Source organism: Neodiprion fabricii, chromosome 1 (genome assembly GCF_021155785.1).
Source record: "Neodiprion fabricii isolate iyNeoFabr1 chromosome 1, iyNeoFabr1.1, whole genome shotgun sequence".
In the NCBI taxonomy this organism is placed as follows: domain Eukaryota; kingdom Metazoa; phylum Arthropoda; class Insecta; order Hymenoptera; family Diprionidae; genus Neodiprion; species Neodiprion fabricii.
Window position 1 is genome coordinate 19,927,371 of NC_060239.1, and position 6,913 is coordinate 19,934,283.

Consider the following 6,913-nt stretch of genomic DNA (forward strand, 5'->3'; position numbering starts at 1 on the left):
TCGGCAAATTCTAGTTTTGTAGTAATCAAAAATAAATTTGGTGAAGATGAAGTAATTGATCGTCGATTAGCTTGGATAAAAGCATTGAAAATTGGGAATGAGGTTACACAGTCAAAAAAAGTGTTTTCATTACATTTCACCAAAAATGACTTCATACCAATATGTAAGTAATTACCTATAGAATTTCATTTCATAATTATTTGTTTATCATCAATATGAAATGAAATTTTTTGTAGTGTAATATTTGTCAGAAAAAATAAAAAACAATAAACATTAAATTTTATTTTTCATTGCAGCCAATGTTGCGATATTGCACCCACAATTTCATGCGGTGGATCTTTTAAACGAGAAGTTTGGAGACAGAATGCAATTATTTTATACTCATTATCACAACTAGTATGTGATTGCTGTAGGCCAAAATTTCATTAGATGTCCCGCATCAAGTATATCTTCACCACCAATAAAATTTTTATGACTAGGCGGAGTATTTGCAAACTCACAAATTTCTTGTATTGAAATTTTCATATTTTATTGAATTTTGTTTGAAAATTCGAGTTTAATAACTGTAAATAAATACACACTTTCACATAAGAACACGAAAGCTGATTTAAAAATGCGTTTTAGAATAGTTACTGCTTCTGCCGCAAGGAGAAGCCACGCCCCCGGCAGATTTCCCAATACAATACGCAATGGAAATGGTGACTCATCAGCAACCTGCTATGCCTGAACCATACAATAATTCTTCCCCTCCTTCAATTTATATTTTTTAAAAAAATTCATTTTTTCTACCCAACACACTAAACGACCCCCTTGAAGCTCATAACATTTTTGCATAGACTGTCCCATGTATGCACAGTAGGTAGTAGAAAGAAATAGCACCTCAGAGCTATCTCTGTCGGCTGAAGCCCCACCACCGTAGTGAGCGATCCAGTTGTATTATAGTTCAGTGCGTAAGAGATTGGAAACTAGTGTCACATAATTTAACAATGACTTCTAATTTCTGACGTTGGATGCATCGCCAATCATGGCCAAATAATTCGTAGCAAATCGTGTTAAAATATGTATTAAAAAGGCAATAAGGTTACACTATTCTAGGGACTTCTCGCTCTACTTAGCCCCTAGATATAGATGACAATACCGCCACGTTTACTCTCTAGGTTTCTTTTTCCACTCTATGAGCTCGTCGCGCACAATCGCAAACTGACACAGTAATAAAAGTGATCGTGGATTGCCAAAATAAACGCGGATTGCAAAGTGAGGTTAACCCACGGCGTGGTGAATGCCGGTCGTCAGACATCGGGAGTGTCCAGAAATCAATAAGTAGAACATGGAAAAAGTGTACGCAAATACAGGCGTGAAGGTTGAGGGAAGCAGCAATTGGAGCGTGTGGAAATTTCAAATAAAGGTTATTTTACAAGCCATGAGGTTAGTTGGTTTGGTCGAAGGAAGTGTGCTGAGGCCGGTGTTAGGCGCGGAAGCAGAAGCCGACTGGATTTCGAAAGACGGCAAGGCTAAGGGAATTATAATAACACACTCACAAAAAAAGTCATAGTTCACATTATAACAACAACTTCAGCTCCAGAAATGTGGAATAAACACTTAGAACACCAAAAGTTCTTTTCATTGAAGTGTGAGGGAAATTATATATCAACTTTCTTTGCTAAACTTGAGGAAATAAGCGATAAAATCGCCCAACTGGGGGAGACAGTCTAACAGAGGATGATTATAGGAAAAGTGTTAACGTCGTTAGCCGAAAAGTATAGGCATTTCGTTGCAGGGTGGAAGTCAGTACCTGTGGAGAGTCAGAGTATAGCTGAGCTAATAGCCAGACTACTCGCCGAGGAAGAACGAGTTGCAGACAGGGATTCGCCAGCAAAAGGAGAGACATCGGTAGCATTGGTCAGTGAAAGTTCTCGCAGTATTGTCAAGTGCTATGGCTGTGGAACAGAAGGACGTTATAAACGAGACTGTAAGTCGGTAAAAGGTCATTGTCATTATTGCAAAAAGTACATTCACCACATAAGCAAGTGTAGAACTAGAGTACAAAAATTGAGGCAAAAAGAGAAAAATCACACTCAGGATCAGATGAACAGTGAAAGAAGTAACGCGTAAATTGCAGAGTATAAAAATCAAAGCTGGTTAGTCGATACAGGTGCTAGTGAGCATATGTGCCATATAAAGGAAATGTTCGCCACCTACACTGAATAAACGAATTACGAAAAGGTAGTGATAGGAGATGGGAGTGAATTAGACGCGGTTGGCTGCAGAACAGTCAAGTTAAAGGCATATGACGGCCTTGAGTGGGTAAACACCATGCTAAACAATGTATTACATGTGCCTAGAATGACAGTAAATTTGTTCTCTGTTAGAAACGCGGCCGACAAAGGCTACCGGGTAATATTTAACAGTGAGCAGTATAGTATCGAAAAAGACATTCGAGTAATGGCAATCGAGGATAGAAGTTGAAAGCTATATACCATGCGTTTTAGTGGTATTGGGCAAGCAGCAGTGGGGTATGCCAAGGACAATTGATTGGTACGGCATGAACACTTACTGCATTAGAACTTGAGCTACGTAAAGCAGATATTGGACAAACACAAAATCCCTCATAATGTAGACTAACCCAGGTGCAACGGCTGTACGAAGGAGAAAATGCACAAGGCTCCGTTTAATAGAAGTAAAACAGTCACGTTAAGCACGTGCGAGCTGGTTCATATGGACGTATGTGGACCCATGGAGTGTGAATAGCTTAGAGATTCGAGGTATTTCCTACTGATCAAAGATGACTATTCTGGTTTTAGGTATATCTATTGCCTGAAAAATAAACATGAAGTAGCGAGGAACGTCAAAAGGTATCTTAGCCTGGTAGAGCAGGATATAGGAAATGAAGTCAAATTCGTATGGTCAGATAATGGAATCGAATTTGTGAATGTGGAACTGAAGAGCATTTTCGAAGAAAGAGACATAAGACATCAGACATCTGTAGTGTACATCCCGGAGTAGAATGGTAAGGCCGAACGCGACAACCGAACCATCGTGGACGCTGCTAGCTTGATGCTAATGGCAAAAGGCCTGAGTAAGAGTTTGTGGGTCGAGGCAGTGTATGTAGCAGTATACGTACTAAACAGGAGGAAAAAAGTACAGTACCCGACAAATTTCCTCTCGAAGCATGGTTTGAGCAAAGTTATGATTTGAATAATCTCAAGATTTTTGATTTGAAGTTAGATGCCCTCGTCCCAGCACAACGGCGACAGAAATGGAACTCAAAAAGTACAAGTGGATTGTTCGTCGGTTGTGGAGAATATACAAAGGGGTACCGAGTGTACTTCCCACAGACAGGAATAGTTGGAGTCAGGAGAGATGTTTCGTTTGAGTCTGACCATAAACAAGTCAACCAAGAGGTAGTATTACTTGACTATGTTAATGACGAAGTACCTGGAGAATCAGAAACGTAGCGAGCCAAGACGAAGACGAGCAGTTAGATTGTCAATCGGGCAGTAGCATCTTCGAGGAGTGTGACAAAGAGTTGAGTGAAACAAGTGAATCAGGAGAAGCAATGGTAGATTTGAACGCCACAATAGTTCGTGAATTTGGTAAGCGTAGTATTGTAAAGCCCAAAAGATATACTGATTATGAGACAGGTTTTGTCAGTATACTAAACGAACCTAAGCCCTACGAGGTAGCCATCGAAAGTCCTCATGCGGAAAAATGGAAAGACGCTATGAATAGCGAACTAAGTGTATTGCGAGAAAACAATACACGGACCATAGTACCTACACCAAAAAATAAAAAGATAATAAATAGTGAGTGGATATATAAAATTAAGCAGGATAGCGAAGGGAACCCATCCCAATTTAAAGCAAGGTTAGTAGCAAGAGGCTTCCAGCAAAGGCAACTGAGGTATATGATATATATGTATACACCAGTGGTGAAAATAATCACTTTTAGAATTGTACTAGCCGTAGCAAACAGATTAGCATTACCAGTACATCAGCTAGACGTAAGAAGTGCTTTCTTGTACGGAAATATAAATGAGGAAATATGTATAAAGTTACCAAAGAATGTAAAGATCGAACAAAACACTGTGGGAAAATTGAATAAGTCAATATATCGCTTGAAAAAGTCGCCGAAGTATTGGAACTAAAAGTTCGATGAGGTTATAACAAAAAAAGGTTTTGTCCGTTCACAAAATGATTTCTATTTGTATACGAAGTGCAATATGGCTAGCAAAGTATATCTGTAATTGTTCGTTGATGATATATTAATCTCTGATACGAATGAGGACGAAGTATGTAATCTGAAAAATTATCTGGGAAATGTTTTCCAAATGAAAAACTTGGGTTTGGTATCCAATTACTTAGGTATACGCGTAAGGCAAAACTTGAAGGAGGGAATTACTGAAATGAATCAAGCGGTATATTTGAGTCAGATCTAAACAAGTTTGGTATGAGCGAGTCTAAGCCCATGTCGATGCCTATAGAGAACAAGTTTCAGTATGTCAAACCAGAAGTGAGCGATAGAGAATTAGAGTCAGAGTGTCGACAGATAATAAACTGTCTCATATATGCAGACCTTGGAACTAGACCAGATTTATGTTTAAGCATATCATATCTAAGCCGATACTAGAATTACGCAAATCAGGAGCTATACACCGCATTGAAACGTGTGATGAGATACATTAAAAATATTTTACACTTGAAGCTGATATTAAAAACAAATATAAATGCTGAAACTCTATGTAGGTATGTAGATTCTGATTGGGGCAGTGACACGAATGATCGAAAGTCAACGTCAGGATTTGTATTCAAGCTAAATTCGACTGTGCAGTAGCATGGTTGTCGAGAAAACAGCAAACCGTTAGTTTATCCTCCACAGAGGCTGAATGTATTGTTTTGAGTTCAGCAGTAGTAGAAGCTAGTTGGCTACTAAAATTACTTGAAGATTTTAAAATAACTGGCAAAGACCCAATAATCATTCAGGTGGATAACTAGGCAGCCATAAACCTAGGAAATAATCCAGAAAACAAAAGGGTCGAACACGTGGATATTAAATTCAACTACATAAAACAAAAAATTGAAGAAGATTTGAGAACTCTAAAGTATATCAAATCAGAAGACCAAACAGCTGATCTGTTTACCAAACCTGTGGTCAGAGAGAAATTTGTTAATTTTGTCAAAAATTTTAATTTAAACTGAACAGCAGACCAAAAGTTTCTTGCTTGCTCCAAAACCAGGGAGCAATGACTAGAATAGTTAGTTTTAAGAAACATGGATATTTTTTTGTTGAATGATTATACTAGTGAATAAGAAACAAGCCTAGAAGAGAAGGAAGACTTTATTGAGGGAAGGTGTGAAAATATGTATCGAAAAGGTTATAAAGTCACTAGTCTAGGGACTACCCTGTGACGTCGGTACGGTACCTGGTGAAAATTTCCAAATGTTAGAGACTAGATTCGTTCACACAGCTACAGTTAGACTCACATCAGTAGTTTGGGTTACCAATTGCCGATAAAGTATTGAAATACATCGGACAACGGTCATTCTATCGCTCTAATCGAACGAACCGAGGAAAGAGTAATTGTTGGACGAAAGATTTAGTTATTTGGCTTACCTTTTGAGAATAATCTGGATATAATGACTTGCAGCGTAGATTGGTGGGAGGATTTAACGGAATGACTGATTTTAATATATTTGCATACTTTGATTAACTTGGATTTATTTTATAAGTTCAATATTTCAAGTCACAAACAACGGGATTACTTAGTTGTAGGATCTTAAATTAATATGACAAAATGGAGCTGAAAGTTCGCTGGATTTTTGGACAGAGTAACGTCGTAGGTTATATTGCAAGCTTTTTACATATGGTGTAACGCTGTGTTGGTGCGGTGGTACAGGCGTAGGGTCGTTGCGCTGTAATTTTCCACTCTGCGTGGGCTTTGGTGTTGGGGCAGCAAGCCCCCCCTTGGCTACTGTGCTTCTTCCCCCCTATGGACGTTAGGACACCGTGTTACGTTCCGAGAGGAACGTTTTGAGTCTATTCTGATTCGCTGCGTGATTTAAATTGTTCTCCTGACTTACGTAGTTGGTATATGAATATATCGGAAATCCGCTGATCAGCTCCTCAGATCTTCTCGTTCAACTCGCCTACAATTCTGGGAGTTTGTTAGGTAAGGCTCGTGCCAACCATCACTATGCGTGATTGAAATAATTATTTATGACAACACTTGGATTAATTACACATTTATTAACAATCTCCTTCTAGTTATCAATGGTAGGTTTACAATTGTGGTACAGATTGGTGTTAATCACTATCGCAGTGACAAACTGTTAATAAGTCTTGGAGGTTCTGAATTAATTATAACGTGATTTGATTCTAGGATTTCGATAGAGTTCTGATCTGTTCTTTATGATGTCTGAAGTTCTTCTCCTCTATTCTGTTTTCTGGAAAGGTTGGATTAGAGGGAAAGTAGAAGGAGTTCAAAAGGAGTCGCGGTTTCTCGCGGGTCTCGGATGATTGGTTAAGGATGATGGAATAATTGGGGGTAAGGTTTCTGGTTCGTGCATGAGATCTCGGTGGTGGATTAGCGCGAGGTGGTTGGTTTAGAGAAGCAAGCGGCGAAGCGCTAATTGGTCTTATCATCGTTAAAATGAGGGCGTTATTTTGAATTCTGACAGTAAGGGTTTCTTTCTCTGTGAGTTATCTGTGATTTCTCTTCCCACGTTTCCGGTGTTTTAGTCTTTTCGGTTATCTTAACTGTTGCAGGTTTTTATTACTTTGGGTTATTACGATTGAGATGGTAAATCAAAGGTTTTATGTGAAAGCTAATGTTGAAAAGTATAACGGTTAAATGGGAAAAAATATATATACCATGTATGTTATGAATTTGACTGATGAAATAACGGTTAATCTAGCG

General features: G+C 38.5%; 1 long non-coding RNA gene across 3 annotated transcripts; it reads left to right on the top strand.

Annotated features, from left to right (window-relative positions):
• The first annotated feature begins 963 nt into the window (after positions 1-963).
• On the top strand, positions 964-5,707 carry LOC124177580. Of its 3 annotated transcripts, none has more exons than XR_006869636.1 (2): positions 964-2,535; positions 2,802-5,707. It is a non-coding gene; the product is annotated as an uncharacterized LOC124177580 (long non-coding RNA). The 3 variants fall into 3 exon arrangements; XR_006869638.1 differs by having other exon boundaries at positions 964-1,984; XR_006869643.1 differs by having other exon boundaries at positions 964-1,969.
• Positions 5,708-6,913: the final 1,206 nt, after the last annotated feature.